The sequence below is a fragment of the Schistocerca cancellata genome, chromosome 4, assembly GCF_023864275.1.
Source record: "Schistocerca cancellata isolate TAMUIC-IGC-003103 chromosome 4, iqSchCanc2.1, whole genome shotgun sequence".
NCBI classification, from domain to species: domain Eukaryota; kingdom Metazoa; phylum Arthropoda; class Insecta; order Orthoptera; family Acrididae; genus Schistocerca; species Schistocerca cancellata.
Window position 1 is genome coordinate 860577085 of NC_064629.1, and position 21683 is coordinate 860598767.

Here is a 21683-nt window from a genome sequence, read left to right on the forward strand (position 1 = left end):
CGTTGTGTTTCCCTTCATACATTTATCCCTGGTTTTTATGCTTTTAAGTTGATAGACTTGGTTTTGTTCCAGTGTATGTTGTTCGACATTTCTTTCTTCCGATGGTTGGTTATCATCGTTATGACTAACCGGCCTACCAGCCGGTAATATGTAATGCTTTTACAGCCTTTCGTGGATGTTAATTCCTTTTTAAAATAATTTTTAAAAGTTTAGCGTAGCTTAGAACCACGCCCCTTAACTTGTAATTTTGTTCAATTACACCCTCGCTTTTCGTTATCTTTAAGAAAATCTGAGGAAGCTTTAACCAGGCGAAACGCGTTACTTGTCATAAAAATAACTTTGCAACCGAGAGTGTCTCTTTATATAATCGGAAGAATGTGTACACTCCTCTCGTGGCTACCTGAAGAACAAATGATGGTCATCCGAGGTAGTTGCAGAACGGATATTGATCAGTGAAAATGATACAACGACACACACCAGCAGTCCATCCTTCTCAATTCTGCAAATGTGTGATAAACATAAACGGCAGCGGACTCGTGTGATGGCCACTAAATAACCTGACTTCCGTTAATTTCCAACCAATTTGGGAGGGATGACTCGCAGTGTTGCAATGAGTCCATTATTTGTGCCTGAACGGCAGGAGCAGATTCTAAGGCGTGAAGATGTGCTTGGTGCATATAAAAAGCGACAACCGTGGAATGATATTGCATAATTTGGCCAGATGGCTATGCGAAGACCCGAAATGATTGCCCTTTCAATCCTTCTGAAGTGCTGCAACGTTACCTAAAATGAACACACGGCATTCTCTATGGTTCTTCTCAACTTTCAATAACCATCTAAGACAAAAAAAAATGGCTCTGAGCAATATGGGACTTAACATCTGAGGTCATCAGTCCCCTAGAACTTAGAACTACTTAAACCTAACCTAAGGACATCACACACATCCATGCCCGAGGCAGGATTCGAACCTGCGACCGTGGCGGTCGCGCGGTTCCAGACTGTAGCGCCTAGAACCGCTCGGCCACTCCGGCCGGCCCATCTAAGACACTCCACAAATATATACCCTGTCTGACCTGATGACATGAGCTAGTGGTGACAAAACTAGAGTACTTGAAACCTGCTCTAGTCGTCACTGATGATGGCAACTGCAGTGATTTACACGTCCGCTGACTGTATGTATGTGTACGGAATTGCGTCATTGTAGGTGCTTAACTTCTTTTGTGAGAGTGCGTATGTGCACATTTGACAAAGAGAATGAAAGACTTATTGTCCCTCTTACATCAGTAACTCTGTAAGTATCCCAGAACTTGAAACACGAACCCATTCGATTGTTTTACGTATTGGAAATGCGTCACAAAACTAAGGGTTAAGAGAACTACATGCTGCGCTTGTAGATTATTATTTATTACATATAAGAGAAAATTTGTTAAAAATTGAATCTCAATGTAGACAAGTGCAATGTGCTGCGAATACATAGAAAGAAAGATCCCTTATCATTTAGCTACAATATAGCAGGTCAGCAACTAGAAGCAGTTAATTCCATAAATTATCTGCGAGTACGCATTAGGAGTGATTTAAAATGGAATGATCATATAAAGTTGATCGTCGGTAAAGCAGATGCCAGACTGAGATTCATTGGAAGAATCATAAGGACATGCAATCCGAAAACAAAGGAAGTAGGTTACAGTACGCTTGTTCGCCCACTGCTTGAATACTGCTCAGCAGTGTGGGATCCGGATAGTGTTGATAGAAGATATAGAGAAGATCCAACGGAGAGCAGCGCGCTTCATTACAAGATCATTTGGTAATCGCGAAAGCGTTGCGGAGATGATAGATAAACTCCAGTGGAAGACTCTGCAGGAGAGACGCTCAGTAGCTCGGTACGGGCTTTTGTTGAAGTTCCGAGAACATACCTTCACCGAGGAGTCAAGCAGTATATTGCTCCCTCCTACGTACATCTCGCGAAGAGACCATGAGGATAAAATCAGAGAGATTAGAGACCACACAGAGGCATACCGACAATCCTTCTTTCCACGAACAATACGAGACTGGAATAGAAGGGAGAACCGACAGAGGTACTCAAAGTACCCTCCGCCACACACCGTCAGGTGACTTGCGGAGTATGGATGTAGATGTAGATGTAGATGAAACATTGAAAGTGTCGTACGACGTAAGCAAAATTATTAGAAACCATGGTTCCCTTACTGAAAACTGTTCTGGAACTGACAAGCTGCATAGTTACCGAAGAAGATAAAATACTAGTGTCCCCATATTAGTTTCCCAGTCTCCGTGTATTTATTCACGGTCAGGACCATTTATCCATCGTAGGCTATTTAATTTTCTGCAAAAAGTTAAACTTTTGCTTCAACATTTATTTTGAATCACTAGCCACTACCTTCCGCGGCCGCTTGCAAAAGCAGCTGTAATATTCAACGTCGACAAACCAATATCAATTCAAACGGTTTAGATCGCTATCACGTACAGTGCGTCCGTAAAGTCATCACGCAGCTTTAATCGATCACAGAACAGCAATGGAACAAGACAGAAATGTGAGACAAGGTGTAAATGAAAAGCCGGCCGGAGTGGCCGACCGGTTCTAGGCGGTTCAGTCTGGAACCGCGCGACCGCTGCGGTCGCAGGTTCGAATCCTGACTCGGGCGTGGATTTGTGTGATGTCCTTAGGTTAGTTTGGTTTAAGTAGTTCTTAGTTCTAGGGGACTGATGACCTTAGCTGTTAAGTCCCACAGTGCTCAGAGCCATTTGAACCATTTTTGTAAATGAAAGAAAAACTTTCCGAGTGTGCGTACCTTTTCAGCGCAGTTAGATGTGGCTTCCATTTGTTGTCCTACACACATCTAAATTATATTTAGTTCTTCCCACGTACTTGTAAGGAAATACACTCCTGGAAATGGAAAAAAGAACACATTGACACCGGTGTGTCAGACCCACCATACTTGCTCCGGACACTGCGAGAGGGCTGTACAAGCAATGATCACACGCACGGCACAGCGGACACACCAGGAACCGCGGTGTTGGCCGTCGAATGGCGCTAGCTGCGCAGCATTTGTGCACCGCCGCCGTCAGTGTCAGCCAGTTTGCCGTGGCATACGGAGCTCCATCGCAGTCTTTAACACTGGTAGCATGCCGCGACAGCGTGGACGTGAACCGTATGTGCAGTTGACGGACTTTGAGCGAGGGCGTATAGTGGGCACGCGGGAGGCCGGGTGGACGTACGGCCGAATTGCTCAACACGTGGGGCGTGAGGTCTCCACAGAACATCGATGTTGTCGCCAGTGGTCGGCGGAAGGTGCACGTGCCCGTCGACCTGGGACCGGACCGCAGCGACGCACGGATGCACGCCAAGACCGTAGGATCCTACGCAGTGCCGTAGGGGACCGCACCGCCACTTCCCAGCAAATTAGGGACACTGTTGCTCCTGGGGTATCGGCGAGGACCATTCGCAACCGTCTCCATGAAGCTGGGCTACGATCCCGCACACCGTTAGGCCGTCTTCCGCTCACGCCCCAACATCGTGCAGCCCGCCTCCAGTGGTGTCGCGACAGGCGTGAATGGAGGGACGAATGGAGACGTGTCGTCTTCAGCGATGAGAGTCGCTTCTGCCTTGGTGCCAATGATGGTCGTATGCGTGTTTGGCGCCGTGCAGGTGAGCGCCACAATCAGGACTGCATACGACCGAGGCACACAGGGCCAACACCCGGCATCATGGTGTGGGGAGCGATCTCCTACACTGGCCGTACACCACTGGTGATCGTCGAGGGGACACTGAATAGTGCACGGTACATCCAAACCGTCATCGAACCCATCGTTCTACCATTCCTAGACCGGCAAGGGAACTTGCTGTTCCAACAGGACAATGCACGTCCGCCTGTATCCCGTGCCACCCAACGTGCTCTAGAAGGTGTAAGTCAACTACCCTGGCCAGCAAGATCTCCGGATCTGTCCCCCATTGAGCATGTTTGGGACTGGATGAAGCGTCGTCTCACGCGGTCTGCACGTCCAGCACGAACGCTGGTCCAACTGAGGCGCCAGGTGGAAATGGCATGGCAAGCCGTTCCACAGGACTACATCCAGCATCTCTACGATCGTCTCCATGGGAGAATAGCAGCCTGCATTGCTGCGAAAGGTGGATATACACTGTACTAGTGCCGACATTGTGCATGCTCTGTTGCCTGTGTCTATGTGCCTGTGGTTCTGTCAGTGTGATCATGTGATGTATCTGACCCCAGGAATGTGTCAATAAAGTTTCCCCTTCCTGGGACAATGAATTCACGGTGTTCTTATTTCAATTTCCAGGAGTGTATGATGTAACAGAATGAATAGCGTCTGTGATTCTCTGTTTGAAATGATTACTGTCGTTGATACGTTCACTGTACACACGTTGCTTCACATAATCCCAGAAGCAAAAGTCTAATAGCGCTAGGTCCTGGGGTCATGGTAGCCACGACTTAAAACCACCCCTTCCTATCCACCAGTGTAGAAATTTTGTATCCCGGAACTCGCGAACATTTCTCGCGCAATGTGGAGGAACGCCGTCTTGTTGAAAGGTGACACCTATCGGAAACTGTGACACTACATACAACTGCAATATGTTAATGTAGTTGTTTGACGTCACAGCATTCTCCGCAAAGAAAAATACGCCTATAACTTCATCAAGCACCAGAGAACACCTCACATTCACCTTACGGGTGTTATGTTCGTACTCAGTGTGCGCATGAGGAGTTTCAGAAGCCTATATTCTGACGTTTTAGCGATGAACGTGACCACAGACATGAATGCGGCCACATCGCTAAACATGGTCTTCTTCAGAAATCTTTCATCAAAGTCAATCTTGTTAAGCGTACCAGTAACAAATTCGAATTGTCCGGGTCTGCCGGCTTGTTTGTTAGCGTGAGACAACTGCAATTTGTAACCAGAAAAAAGGAAACGTTTCTCTAAAAACTTATGAACTACAGTCTTTTTCATGCCTAATTCTCAAGCATACGCACTCACCGATTTTTTAGGGGTCCTTAGGTAGCTATCCCGTATTGCTTCCACAGACTCGCCACGAACCGAAGATGTATCAGAACGGGGTGTGCCAAACAAACTGCCGGTATCCTTTAACTGCTTGTCCCACCGATTAATTTTGTTTCTATTGGTTGCTCTTCGCTGTACACGCGATGATATTCACGTTGAACATTGGTCACGGATTCGAATTTGGCAAGCTACAGAACGGACTGGACTTTCCTCTGCACCGTCCACATCTCGAGTGATGTGGCCTGATACGCTGCTGCTATACGGTTTGTTGTGTTGCGTCATTACCTGCACGCGCACACCATTCAACATCATGTTACAGAAACTCTAGGCGATACTGTCCAATGTAGCAGAAGTAACAAGCGTTCATAACTGCAACATGACTTTACGGACGCACTCTATAAGTTTCGAATGGTGTTGCAACTAGTTGCAAGTACATCGATAACGTGTGTATTGTCATACTGAACATAAGTTCGTGTTACATGGGGGCAGAAAATTTTGACCAAACACAAGTCGAGACGACAATCGATTACCATCCTGATACTGTTTCAAAAAATAGTTAAAACTAGACCTCATATATAATTTTTCCTTCACAATAACGCAACAACAACGTACAGTTTGAGAACTAAAACATAGTATGAAACAGTTGCGATGTACAGAAGTTGTGGCCATAACTCACAAGGGGAGGCCGCAACATTTGGAACGCGGATTTACTGTAAACTTCATACACTCGTAGTACTCCATGAGGACAACAAAATGTGTAAGCAGTAGTGCGCACTTCTCAAGCGTTACTGAGAAAATTGCAAGATAATTTCGGTCGTCAAATACATATCTGTGCGCGGTCGTTTTTACCATGAAGCGGCTGCAGCCGAGTGATGCCGGCACGAAAGCTCAGCGTGTTCGGTCAGAGCGTTAGCTACCCTGTCTAATAAAAAAATAAATAAAACTGAGCGAACGGATCAACAAACAAACTGAACGGATGTCATCGGACGTCGCCCTGAACAAATTCAATGAACAATATAGAACAAAATGTTTTTTTTTTATTTAAAAAAAAGTGGTTGGCGCTCAAGCCGCTGGATCGAGTTCCGTTCGTCAGTTTTTTTTTCAACACAGTCATTTTCTTTACTATTTATATTACAATAGATATAATGGGAAAATACGTGTAATCGGATACACTTTTATTAAATTTACAATGTTATTTGGCAGTCTACAAATTTTTACTATCACAAATAATATAATATTCATAACTATCGACTAGTAAACGACCAAACGCATGAAGTGATACTGAAAATGTATGCTTGTCCGTGTCTTCAAATCTGTTCATATTTAATAGAAATAGAACGAGAAATTGCTTCTCGGAAGACGCTATTAAAATACACTCGATACTGCATAACCAATTACCAGCGCCGATTTTTAATGAAATACTGTGTTATGCGTGGTTTGCTTCCAAATTATCGTCTGAAAGAGAGGTTTTTGAAAATGTTAACGAGGTTTGTTTTTCCACGGAAAACATCAAAAGACCCTTGCGTATGCGGAAACATAACATTTATTCAATGCAGCTGGTGCCGTTTAACTTTATGTTTTCCATGTTTTTACGAAAAATACCATCCTGTAACTTGTATTCGTAATGTCGAAAGCGACGATTAATTGTACATCTTTCGAAAGCCGTCAAAACATGGAGGTAACAAGTCGTTTCGGGCTCCTTCCAAGTATAAGGGATTTCCTTTACGGCTTGCTCAGTGTACAGATTGAATAACATGTGGGAACATATTTCTATGAACACATAGGAAGGTAGTATGTTCGAATTATGAGAAACAGAATTGAAGAATAAATTGTATATATCGAAGAACAGAGTGGATTTAGAGTAGGCAAATCGTGTACTGATAATATATTCTCCTACGCCATTTGATATAGAAAAGGTCTGAAAGAAATTAGGAAGCACAGTTAGTGTTCACTGATCTGGAAAAAGCATATGACAACGTTCCACTAACCACGCTGTCGAAGCACCGGGAACACATGGTACTGACCCGTTATATATAACATATATAAAAATGTGCACACAAAAATAAGTGTAGGATCTATCATCTCTAAATCGTTTCAAATAAATGAAGGGTTGAAACAAGCCTGTTATTTGGCTCTCACATTTTTCAGAAGTGGACAAATAAATGCAGTAGAATGGGAATTCAGTTAGAAGATCGCAGTGTGTAGTCGCACGCCCATTTATTTTCAGATGACCAGATTGTGGCTGGCTCTGAGCACTATGGGACTTAACAGCTATGGTCATCAGTCCCCTAGAACTTAGAACTACTTAAACCTAACTAACCTAAGGACAGCACACAACACCCAGTCATCATGAGACAGAGAAAATCCCTGATCCCGTCGGGAATCGAACCCGGGAACCCGGGCGTGGGAAACGAGAACGCTACCGCAGAACCATGAGCTGCGGACACCATATTGTGGCTGTGATCAGTGAAGAAGATATCTCCTGCTGAGAAAATTAACAGAAGAATATACCACATCTGGACTGAAGTTGGACATGAAGAAAACAGAACACTTTCAATGTAACGCAATCTGTAGATCTTGAAATACCAGACAATGTAATAATCGGTAATAGTGAAAGTTATAAATAGCTACGGACTATAATTAGTGAAGGTGGAACATGTGAAGATGACTTGAGAAACACATTGAACTCAAGAAGGAATCTGATTAAAAACGAAACTTAATATATATATAAAGCCGTTATTGAGCCTATTAGCACCTATAGTTCGGAGAGAGGGCCGATTACAGAATGAATCGCAAGAAGATAAGATCGAAGTTGTAGAAATGGAGTTTCTAAGATGAACATCAAGGACTCCCTATTTCACCCTAGGACAAAATAGTGAGGATGTACGGGAAATGACACACAAGAAAGATACCACAATGGATGGAATAGAACGTAGAGAATTCTTTAGTTTTGGACACTTAATAAGAATGGGACAAGAATACTCAAAAATATATTTGAATATAGACCGACAAACAGAAGGCGTGAAGGAAGACAGTGACTTAAATGGATTCAAGGGATAGAAAGGAGTATGACCAATTGAAATTTGAAAGTTGGAGACACACAAAATAGGTTACTGTAAATGCTGAGATGAGAGATGTGACAGGTGCTGTAGTGTATGTGTGTGTGTGTGTGTGTGTGTGTGCCCGTTCCTTCGTGGTTTGGACTTTCGATTGAAACCTATTATAAAAACTGTTGAATTGTTCGCAATAAGCTGTTAAAGCGATGCTGAAAGTTAAATAACTCAGCGAGATACAAGAAATTAATTTACAAATGCTAATACTTTTTCTGCTATCGTGCACTTAAAGACATAATATTGTGTCAGTCAGTAAATTCGTTCCGTGGTAGTAGTGTTAAATAAAATATTACTTGCAACCGATGCCCAGAAGACGCGCTTTTGTTACACGAGTCTTCTCCTGAATTGCAACTAAATGTTGGAATCTTGCCCAAGGGACAGATATGTATTCAGGTATACATGCCTATCTGCATCGATAAACACTTTTCTCCTCAAATTCAGTTTCCGTGGCGAATAACAAGTTACCCATTCGATTCCAAGTGATACAAATAATGTTCAGAGTAGTCTGCAACATTTACGCTCTTAACGTCGTCTATATTTGAGAAACGAACTGTCAATATTTCTGCGCAAAGCATTTTCATCATGAGCAATATAATTTAGGATAAGTGTTCTCATTCTGTGACTGAATGGCGCAAAGGGTACAAATCGAACAGGCGAAGGTTCGACCCAAAGTGTGCCTTATGATTTCTTTTACTTCTGGCAGTGTATTTGATAACGTGAAAAGCGCCAAGTTGTACTTTTTGTCACTAGTTCACATTAAACTGTAATTTCCTCTGTAACTGGATAAGTAAGACAGTTTAAATGGCTGGGGAACGCAACGGCAAACCACCTCCAACGCTTAGTAAAGCACTGCGTTATTACTCCTAAGGTACTTTTGGTAGTAGCCCTACGACCTGTAAGGTCTACAACAGTTTAATTTTGATCAGGATATAGTGGTTTCCACAGTTCAAGCCGCTTTCACAATTTTGCGGTAACAGCCACTGGTAAAAAGGTTGTTTTCTCGAAATGACACCATCTTTCTTTTCATTTTCACTACCTTTTCCAAAATTAATGGGCAGCGGCTTTCAATTAAAATGTCCTCTCCTGTACGGGACTTCCATAGTGTTTGTGCGAGTACAGGTTGTGACGCAGGAAGGACGACATGAGGAAGTTTGTGTTTAGCCCTGAGTGGTGCACGGATGGCCAAAGCGGTAAAGGCGACCGTTCGCGTAAAGCAGGCAATCCGGGTTCGCGTTCCCTCTTAATTCTCATTGTTGTCACTCCCTTACACAGCTAATGATTACATGTTTTCCAAAATTTCCGTAATCAATGCATGACCCCATTTGTTATCACACCATAAAGGATGGCAATAAAACTTTGACATTATTTATATTAAAGAAGTTGAAGAATACGAGGCTAAAGATCATTTCAGAAACATCAGTAATTTTGAGTGAACAAATTTGCGTATCAATTTTGTGTCTGATGCGAGGGCGGCAGAGAGATGATAAATAGGTAATGACGATACGTATGTGTAGTGTACTTTCAGAAGGTAATGGCTACTTTCATGTTCGTGATAGATGGCCGGAAACTTTCTCAGATGTTGGACGCTTTTGTGCCTGAGATATCTTAGGCATCTACAGATGCAGAAGACGCTTCTGATTTTTCACTTCTAATTTAGCTTAAAAGCCACTTTCTACTGTTGTGTATTTTTTAACGTTAGTAATTTTAAAGCTGTATTGTCTGCAATTTCTCATTGTAACTATTTTAAAAAATCGCATTTTTGGAATAGTTGGTCATAAATATCATCAAGAAATCAAAAAACGTGATTATACGCTACACACCTTTAACTCCGTATTTATCTATGGGATTACAGTGGGTTCACTTTTTTCGTATTATCTGTTTTAGGGGCGATCAGGTAATACAGTTCATACGTAGTTGAAAAATGAAACGTGCTGATGATAAAACGATGAATCAAAGAGTTTTACGGACGACGTAGCGACCATCACTAACGCAGGTGAAGCATGGCTGAAATTCATGTCGTCATGCTGAAATCACGCGAAAACCAAGGAATTTAAGTGCGCTACCAGAGAGATTGTCGATGACAGTTAGAAACATCTATAGCTATCAGATTTTGCATCAAATAGGCCTACCTCGGCAGGGACAAAGGCTGCATGCTCATGGTATAAGCTCGCTGCCGTGAGGGTATGGAGCAACATGGTACCTAGTTTACTTGGCTTTACTAGCATTCTTCCATTGCAGCACCAAAATAATCTCTCGCAGCGTATGCAAATTCGTTGGCCTTTGCGTGATGTCGTAACAGAGTATAGCGGACGACTGTTACATAGAAAACATCAGCACAGCGCCACTAGAATTACTAACGCCACATTGGTAAGGAAACACTATGGAGGACGTCACCGAAAGCTTGATATACCATTTAAATCTAACGTGGCAACAAAACAGAGAATACTGTAAAACGTAATAATAAAGTCCGCCTGCTTTAGTTTCAAAAGCGTATTTTACTAGCAAATGTAGATTTGGAAATACAGCTACATCTTCAGGATTTCAGCTTTCATTGTGATGCCAACGGATAACTGTGAGAGGTTAGAGTTTTTAAAATTAATGTTCTCAGGTTCATGGCAGAAAAAAATGCAAATTTACATACAGATCCGTTAAACTGGAACGAAACTGTAAATCTGGCTGCATACACTGAAGAACCAAAACCAGGCCAATACCGTGCTGGTGTACCTTTGGAACGCAATTGCAGCAGCGATCCTACCTGGCATGAATCCGAGAGGTTTGTGGTTTGTTTCCAGAGGTATGTGGCACCAGATGTTTATCCACAGGTCACACATCTGTCATAAATTATAGGCTGGGGGTTATGGACGGGGAGCTGGTGCCCGATAGTATTCCAGATATGTTCGATCAGTTTTATATCAGGGGTATTTGGTGGTCAAGATATCAATTTCAGCTCACTGTCATACTCCTCAAACCGCTCTAGCACGATTCTGGCCGTGTAAAACGGGCAATTCTCCTGCTGGATGATGCATTCGCCTCCGGGTAAGACATCAAGACGAAGGGATACAGGTGATCCATAATAACATTCGCGTTGTCAACAGCTGTTTTGGTACCTTAGATAACTGTGGCAAAAATAAGCCCTAGGATTAGGGTTATATTTTATTTTTGACACATGGATCTATGCCGACAATTGCAAAAACGGCGATGGTACATTAGTCCTTACTAATGTAAAATTGTAAGTACCAGTCGTCGTTAGCATACTTCTGTAATGCAAGAGTTCTCTAATTTGTCTTAAAATTTAGTCTTGGCTTATAAGTTTCATACTTTTCTAATGTAAGCTATGATGTACATTGCCCTTAGGTTACCTTCTGAAGAAGACAAATTTATATTTGTCGAAACCTAGGTAAAGGATTTTCTTTATCCATTGCAACTGGTCGGCTGTTTATAATTTTATTACGTGAAACCGTTGCTGTTGTGCAGCAATGTTATATATATATATATATATATATATATATATATATATATATATATATATATATATATATATATATATATATACTATATGACACATTTCTTGAATAAATTACTTCCTCGAATATTAAATAGAAGCAAGGCAACTGGACGTGAATTATTTAGCTATATTCTGTCACCTTTCTTATAATGGAGTCTAACAGTCAAGTATTTTGAGCTGTTTGGGAAAATTCCCTGTGCTGGTGTTGCCTTATGTATATCACTAAGACCACGGAGAACAAACTCCAGAATACTGTCTAAATTCCATCATCAGGATATGAGCTTTTTTTTGGAGAACTTTCACAATTCAGTTACTTTGACTAATGGTTGTAGGTCTTACTTATAGCTGCTTATAGTTTTATATACTGATATTTTAATACATATATTTTCCTTTTCAACTGAACTATTTGGCAATATTACAGAGCCTGTGTTGTTCCGAATTACGATTAAATCTTCCTTTGGACATGCATGCTTATCCGAATAAACATTTCATCGTAATTCTGAATGACACAGGCGCTGCAATATTGTACTCGTATTTATTTGCCAACAGCGGGCGAGCAGCGACTTCCAACTAAAACGTCTCTGTCTCTCCGGTACGGGAATATACATAATGAATGTAAGAGCGAAGGTTTTAGACAAATGGTTGACGAAATGTGGGATTTTGGGTCTAGTGGTAGACGAGCGTGCTCGGATAACCTAATGGTAAGGCGACCTCTCCCGACAAGCAGGAGATCCGCGTTCGAGTCTCGGTTCGGCACAAATTTTTACTGTTGGCATTCTGTTACATAGCTGATAGTTGTCCATATCCGCGAATACATTTCATGAACTGTTTTATATACTTTTAATACCACATTTCCAAAGTGACTATGAAAAATATTTGCAACTAGTGACTCGTCAGTCTAATAGTCGTTGTATTTAGTATCTTGTGCACTGACGAGTTGTCTTGTCTCTCATTTCACAATATTCCGTATAGCTGTAATTCCCCTATCGGCATTACTGGTTCGTGTCATTATGAGCAAATTTCTTGACCTTTTAATAGCTTTTCTTAAAATAAGACTATTTTTCGAACAATGCAAGTATTTCAAGAACTTTACTTGTTCTGGCCTTTAGATGAATTTCCGGGTTTCTTTAACATGATATTTTAAGCCCAACTCTGTAATCTTCTTGTGGGAAAGCTTTATTAGCCAATATCACAAATATTTGCGTTTGGCGAAATGCATTTTTCTACCTGATTATGGTACCATTTTGGTGTACTAACTTCCTTACGAAATGCTGTGGGTGTAACATAATAATGACTTTCCTGTGAGGCACGTTTATTACGAATATAGATTGTACACATGTCTGTGTTATGCCTTACCATATACTCACTTTTACTTTATGTTGCAGTAAAATTGTAAATCATGGTTATGACAGTGACTAACTTCAAAGATCGATGTAGACACTCTTGATTTGCACTATGTGGTATGCAACCCTACTGCTATGCAATCTGTTTTCTTACATGTATATTCCAGTTTAATATAGACCTGTAACCTACTGCTTAAATACTTTACAGATTTGAAGCTAGCAATTTAATTTGCTGAAATTATTTATCAATGTACAAATATTTGCGATCTTGACTAATACAGTGTTCCCACAAGAAAACTACACCATTGATACTTACAGGATCGTTTCCAAGTTTCTAACAGAATTGAAAGTGTCAGATAACTGTAATATTTTAATCGGTTACTTGGCCTTTGTGAACTTCGTTTTAGGTGAGCTACCTTCTCATCATGACGCAAATATATAATTAGATGCACATTAGCATCACTTTCGTATGTAGCGTATCCTATTCCACGTGTTTTATTTTATTCTTAAAACACTGTGACCTACAATTATTAAAAGGAGTCACTGTTTTGTGTAAGATATCTCAGATCTATACCAAGTTACATTGTTTATTTTGACTTAGTTGCGAGTCAAGGTCAGATAGTTCATCAATAAGTAACAGAGACAATATGAACTTCTTCGCCTGTCTAAAATTGTTATCGTGCTGCATACAGGTTCGAAAACACAATACTGAAATCAAATTTTAGCCGCCAAATGATATTTCCAGCTGATGTTTCTGTTAGAATCTTTTAAGAAATCTATATTGAAATCTCTGCGTCCGATATATTGTTTCATTTTGTCTGACAGATGTCTTGACAATGAATCTAGATTGTTCATATATAGCTGAAAGTTCTTTTTAAATGGGGATCTGTAGAATATTACAATTAAAAGAGAAATAACCTGCAGTAACTACTCGCAAGCAAATGCTTATAGGTTCTGATGTGCGCAAAAACAACTTGTTCCTATAATTTTCATTAGATCTACGGTTTTACATGTATTGCAACTTGTTTTTCTGTGTCGACTATACATGAAAGTGATGCTAACCTATAAGAACTCATATTTAATTTCTCTATGTGTGGTTGGATGCTTCAGACCTCCAGGCTCGACTTTAAGAAGCCATAATGATTAACGTTTATTTTGATCTCCCTGTCTGAAACTAAGTGGGCTAAAATGATTCTTTTATCAATTTAGTTGGCCCTTTCATCTTTCATGCTTTGTTACGGAATTTTATGCTTGGAACGATAATGACGTCGAATGTTGGTTTTACACCAAATGCTAAACGTATATGAACTCAGCACTAAAAGAGAATCTACATAAATTTTGCTCTTAGACGTACTGTATAACAACTGAAATGTCTTCCAGTCAGATGACTGCTTCGTGTCCCATACTCATTGAGATCATTAGGGATGCACTACGTACTCTACCGACATGGCAATATTAAGGCGGAATGCTTAACGGAAGTCCATGTCAATAGAAATGAAATGCAATTTCTAATGTCTGTGGGAGAGAGTACGTGGGGGAAGGGAGGACGATGGCAGACTCACTGCGCTGTTGCTGTAGAATGCAGTTGACCCATACCGATAGTGGTTATATCAGCAGCTTTCTTTCCATCAGTTGTGAGTTACAACAATAGCATTTAAAAAAATGGAAGTCCGCGATCAGGCCCTGAAGACGAAGCGGTGTGGACTGGCCGTCTTTCTATCCTCTGCCGTGCGGATGCGGTACGGAGTGGCGCACCGCTCTCCCGGCCGTTGGCTTTTCATACCTTGAAGCCGCTACGTAGCTCCTCAGTTCGCATCACGAGGCTGAGTGCACCCCCTTCCTATCCTTCCACCAAGGAAAAATCCCTGGTAGCACGGGTAACTGAACCCGGGTCCATCGCACGGGACTCAGACACACTGACCACTTTTTTCCCACCTTAACACATTTACAAGTAGCCCATGTTTCAAACTACAGGTTACGACTTTTGTCTGAAACCAGCACGAAACACAAGTTAAAATTTAGTAGCTGTGGTGACATCCTGCAGGAACCGTGCGTATATCAGATCGAGTTACTCGAAACAGTGAAACAACCCACTCTGGATTTCTATAAAATCTTGCTAGTATTTCAATGAGTGTCAAAGCTCGACGAAAATCACGTCACCAGTCAAGAACTTGGGTTCAACTATGATCTGAAAATCAACTCTCCGTGGCACAGCTACCTGCATATCCTCTGGTTCTATCCAAATAATGCCGCTTTGCTCATCACTCCATGATGTTTCATTGTCATGTATTAGCTTGGTTACCGCCAGTCTATCCCTTAAATCTTGACAAATCAGCTGGGATATAGCTCACACCGCCTGTTTCGCTACACGTTGAAATGGTGGCTCACTGAACTATGACTCCAGGTATTTTTCAAGATACCGAAACAGTATAATTTATTCATTATATTAAGACTACTCAAAATTCCAATGGATCGGTCAGAACGTGTATGTAATAAATAGAAATATTATTTTCGTGCAGTAAACATTTGAACACTCAAATGATTAGCATGATTTTAGAACGCAACTACTACGTAACAACATGCTAAAAGGGGACTGTCCTTCCTACTCTCACGAATCAAGCTGTTAAGGACTACAGTGGTGTCTACCACGCGCTATATGTTTCTAGGGGCCGTGGTAAATATAATGACAAAATCGAATTTCTGCTGATAAATAACAGTAAACTGCTAAACTTTAATAACTTATTCCAAACAAGGAACTTGGCGGAGGTCCCCGTTCATTTCCACTACTATCTAGTAGCTATGATACATTCAACTTAACATCTTTGCCGCACGTTACATAAAACTTCATGCCAAATTATACGCTACTCCACACTGTCGCCTATATAGCACACGACTACGGAAGCGTACACAGTAGCATTAACAAAAGCTAAGATTACCTGATAACTCCAGACGAAGACAGCGACTGTAGTGGCTAGAGCGCTGGAAACAGAAAAGAAAAATAAATATTATTCGGCGCCCTAAAAATAGCAATTTCATTGTTCAATGTAACTCGTCAGTCACAAATGAAGTAAAAGCAAAAATTAAAAAAAAATTATTACAGATGTTCTGGACGGCTAAAGTTTTTGGAATATGGTCGTCCCTTCGGAAGACTTTTACTCACCAGTCGAAATTCTTATTATGAACTCCCTCTCTTATCCGGAACTTAGCCGGCCAAGAGGCTACAGGTTACGCCGATTTGACACCATACAACCCTTTTCGTAGTTACTTACCACCTTCCTGCTGATAACGACAAGTCTAGCTATTTTATAGTGTTCGGAAAGTTGTTAGTAACCAGGTACTGGCGAATGTTTCATTAAATTCGATATTGTGAAACAAATTGTCAGCTTTCGGTGCAGATGCGCAACCCCTCTATCCTTTTAGTCTTCATTTTTTGGATTCGGTTTGGTTCTTTCACAAGTGATACATATAAAATGCCAAGAAGTAGAAAATTAATAAACACATGGGAAACAATAATGTTTAAAGACTGTTAAAAATACACCTCTATTACTGAAATTGGATTTCTAAAGCCATTGAAAATTTTTATTTGAAGGTAGGAAGGCTCACTGTTTTCCAAGAGATATGTACATCTACATGGATATTCTGCAAATCCTGCCCATTATGAGAGAGAAACTGCTATAGGTATAGTGAGAGGTTTTAAACATCAAGTTTTCTCAAAGCTTCGATATCTCGAAGATGTGCGAGTCACAATGGGATGGGCAACTTTGTGTAAAACATAACAAAGTACGAGTGGCTGTTGCTTGAGATTATCTGAGATTGTCAGCGTAATTAATGGCGACATTAGCACGTGTTTGAAGTGTGACAGCGCCTTAGGAGACGGCGCGGGAGCGGGAGATGGATCGCGCCACCGCCGCCAGACGCAAGAACGCGCCCGCCGTCTGTCTGTCGGCAAAACCGCGCACTAGCCCTCCATAATTTACACGCGCTATCCGTCCCACGCTCGTCTCAAGAGGAACTTTTCTTTCGCGCCAAAGTCACTGTTACCAACTCGTTTTTGATTGATTCTGTCCTTTGTAGGACAAACAGAGCGGTACAACTCCGTATCCAAAAGATTTATACTGCGAAGTTCACTATCACACTGGGAAGAAGCCTCTGATAGAGATTAATGACTAAGGCGTAGAAATAAGAATCTACACTTATAAACATTGATAAGTCCTATACGGGTAGCGTAAGGCGCAGAGCGCCAGCTTCAGAGACAGGGTCCTCGCGCGGGTCCCACGAGAGTTGTCCTGGTTTCTCATTCTAGTGTAGGCATCTGCATGTACGTCTAAACGAATAAAACGCGGAATTACACAAAACAGATCCACAGGCAGATACAACCCTTGTATTCAGGCGTTTCAATAAGACACAGTTTCACGATTTTATCTTCAATGTCAGCTAAATGAGATAGAAACTTGGGTAGATTTTAACTTACACGCAGGACTGAAAAGTTTTTGTTTTAAGAAGAATCTCAGATTTTACTGCGGCAAATCTTATACAGTGATGCACAAACGAGGGCTATTCGATAATTAAGGGAAGATCGGTAGAGAAATGGAAACCACAGAGAAAATCCGACGAAGTTTTTCGCAGATGTGTTGGATAGTGTATCTAGTGGCTCTAAGCACTATCGCACTTAACATTGAGGTCATCAGTCCCCTAGACTTAGAAGTAATTAAACCTAACTAATCAAGGACATCACACACATCCATGCCAGAGGCTGTATTCGAACCTGTGACCGTAGCAGCAGTGCGTTTCCGGACTGAAACGCCTAGAACCGCTCGGCCACTGCGGCCGGCTCAGTGACTCAAGTACGTCCGTAGATAGTCACGCCACTGTACCGAGTTCTGAGCTCACAATGAGTGCATAAAGACGCTTATAAAATAGTACCTCCCGCCACGTATGGGTGCTTGCCGAAAGATTTCGCCTGATTTCATGGAACCCAATGTAACGCAGCTGATATGCGTTTCCTTCTTCAACACAGTTCTTTACCGCACACTGCAGGGGCAATGAGGATGCTCCTGCAGCGTTTTTGATGGGAATTGTTTGTTCACCCACTATACAGGCCGGACTTGTCTCCCTCTGATTTTCATCTCTGCTCAGGTGAACCGCTGGCTATGAAGACAGCATTTTTGCACAGACAACGAGCTACAGTCCGGTGTAGAAAACTGTCGGAAAGCACAGGAGGCTGCTTTCTGTAACGACGGTATTGGAAAGTTGGTACAACGCTACGATAGATGGAGGCTGCCATCTATGATGGAGGTATTGGGAGGTTGGTAGAACGCTACGACAGATGGTCAAGTCGGAGCGGCGGCTATATAGAAGAGTAGCTGGAAGGTGCAGCTAACTGTTGTAAATAAAACACTTTTGATTTTACTACGGTTTCCATTTCGCGACTGATCTTTCCCTAGTTTCCGAACAGTCCTCGTTCATTCATGGGGTACTTTTTACAATTGCGTTTAGGACCAAAGTTTTGATTTACCTATCGCAAACTTTTATGTTGCGCTCTACCGGACGCACGACAAACATAGAGACGACAAGTAGACTCGTCTCATACTTTTGTGAGCATGCCTGAAATTACTGCATTAACGTCTGTTGCTACCCGGTAACTTCTGGGCACTAAGCGCATAACTTTGTTAAATGCGCTCTACGACTCAAACGAGCCTACGGGAGCGACCTATGCATTTTACCTTATATTCGTGTACACAAATAGTGTCTTGAAATAGTTGGTGTTCTCGCCGAATGCTCTGGGGTGCAATGATGTGCTCTCGACAAAAAACACGCAGCACAGCTCCACGAAAACGCGCTGAAAAGCGATGCCCCGATTCTTTTAAGTGGAAATTCTTAAAGCTGTTTAAATAAAACAAGCATTAGTAACATTCCACGTCTTTATTTTTCATGTCCACAAATTTATTTCTCAACACAGTCACCCTGGCGACGAACACAGCGAGAGACCAGGTTGTTGATACCGTCACTGTAGACTGTTTCACTTCGTTGACAAAACTGCAACTTCGCCTCTACTTGTACACACACACTATCATAATGAAGTTCTCGAAAGCGTCCTTTAAGTTGTGGAAACAGATGAAAATCGGATGGACCTAAGTCGGGACTGTATGGAGTATGATCGATGACTGTGAACCCAAGGCGTCGGATTGTAGCAAATGTCGTAGCACTCGTTTGTGCTGTGGCAGTGGCAGGATGAAGGATGAAGTAGTGGGTGCTCCACGTTTGGACGAACTTTAGAATTCGAAACTCGCTTACAGCACACTGTTTCTAAAGCACCGACATAGTTTCGTAACACACCGCCAAGTCACACGTTTCATTTCTAAGCCCTCTAGTAGCAGAGGGCTCCAAATATGTAGACGTGAAGAATAAAGATGTAGAATCTTAATAATCTTTGGTTTATTTGAAAAGCCTTAAGATTTTTTGCATAAAAGAATTCAGAGGCATTACTTTTCCAGCACGCCCTCGATTTTGCATCTTTTCATCGCAGTACTCGCAGAATTAAATGAGTCGCACTGTTAGATTTCGTATGCTTGTATTTCACACAACGAGGAAAGAAGAAATTAACGGGAATTGTCAGTATACAGAGTACATATAAAATAACCAGGAAAAATGCAGTTGAGAAACACATATTTCTGTGCACACTGTCCGGGGTTTTGAATATCTTTTGCGCAAGAAGAATATAGTAGATGATCTTGTGAGGGATGCCTGTCGTGATAATTGTTTGATTATTTACTTTACTCACAGACGCGCTAGGTTTTAAGCGGTTGTTTTAGTTTCATCCTGTTAACACCATTCGCTCCACTTTTGTTTATTCCAATGTACTTAGTTTCTGATGAACTACATTTCTTTAAAATTTCATCCATACGATCACCAGGCTTAATGAAGCCCGTACCTGCCAGTTCTTGCTGGTAACTTAAAGTTTCAGTCTCAATTTTATTACGATACAGATCACCCAGATCTGTTTAGATTTCGGTATTATCGCTGACTGTTGGTGCATTAAATGGATAAAAAAAATTCTTTCACATTTGTAGTTGGTTGCTGTTCACTGTAAGGAAGTGTTTACCTGAATATATTTTCCTGAACAAATCACCTAGAAATGCATTATAGTCTCATGACGACACACACATGCAGATTTACCCTCTAAATTAAGACAATATTTACTGTGGGGAAGAGACAGTTTCCTTGTTATGGTCGTTCTCTAATTTCGTTATTGCACAATTCTACGGTATGGAGTCTCACAAGTGTTTTTTTATTCGTATTTGTAGTCTGTGTTCTTGTTGTTGTAATGATTTGTCTCCTGGAGAAAGTTCAAAGCAGTATTATGTGGACGCCTAAATAGTTTTTACTTTCACTGTATGAACCCCATGTATTGTAAGCGCAAATAACGCTAGGTAGTAGTATTATCGATCTAGTAAGCATCCAATAGTTCAAAAAAACCTGTACTATCGTAGTTTTCGCAATTTCATATTGCGTTTTTGATTTGTGACACAGGTATAACAGCGTACTTTGCATTCAACTATAGTCCGTTGGTATGTCCCGTCGCAGTTTGGAAGAAACGTAGCCGATGTAGCTTGTTGTCCGCTCTCTCTGTGTACATACGCTTTCTAGAGGTACAGTAGTCGCACCACATGAACCGGCGGCTTACGACTGGCGCCAAGGTAAACCTTTCCATTGTACTGGAAGAGATGGCATCCGCTGTTAAAATATTATTCCCATGGAGAGGAAAAGCAATTCATTGGCTTTTATTATTCCTTTTGTATCAAACAAGTTATATTTATTGCATTTCACTAATTGTAATAGATATGTAAGCACAAAAGGCTTCATACTCTAGCACACGGTACGAAAATCATTCAGAGGTGTATTATGTAACCATGAGGCATAAGGCAGTTGCGGTGCAGCCATAATCAAGGGGTACAGACGGAGTCTTATTAACTGATACACTTGCGGAAATGTATTACGTCGCTTACCACGCTATATGCTTGAGGATGAAGCCTGTTATGCTTTGAAATCGAACTACATTATCGAAAAATAATATAAGTCAATTCTACATAGAAATAATACTAAAAAAGAATACATAATGGTTTTTATTCTAAGTAATAAGAATAGATAGCTTGGTATTGTCTACAAATTCACTTCAAGGCAACTTTTGACTGCGTTGGACTGGAATTCATCTAAAAAATGATTTCTCATTGGTAATATACCCTAAGCCATTGAAATTGACCCGCTGTCCTCTATTTTAGACTCATTCACCGTTTCGAGAACCACAGTACACTTTGCAGGAATAATTAGTTCGGTTATATATAACTATCGCCAACCGACATTAAAAGCAAACTTCAATGCACCAGAAAAAACGCACTAAAATGGCGAAAATTATTTCGATTTCTTACTCTGAAGGAAGACAGATTACGGTTAAATGTCACGTCGACAAACAGAACGTAAGCTCGAGTAGGACATCGTCATCAAGGTGATCAAAACACCGGTCGTCCTGGCAGCAAGTCCAGTGTGCTAACCACGAAGCCACTTCCCTCGGTCAGATTCCAAGAACGCAAAACACGTATTCACAAGTTATACGACGAAAGATTAATTTTTTACTTGGCTCTTCGCAAGGTAAAATAACAAATGTAGACTATAAACAAAAGAAGACGTAAA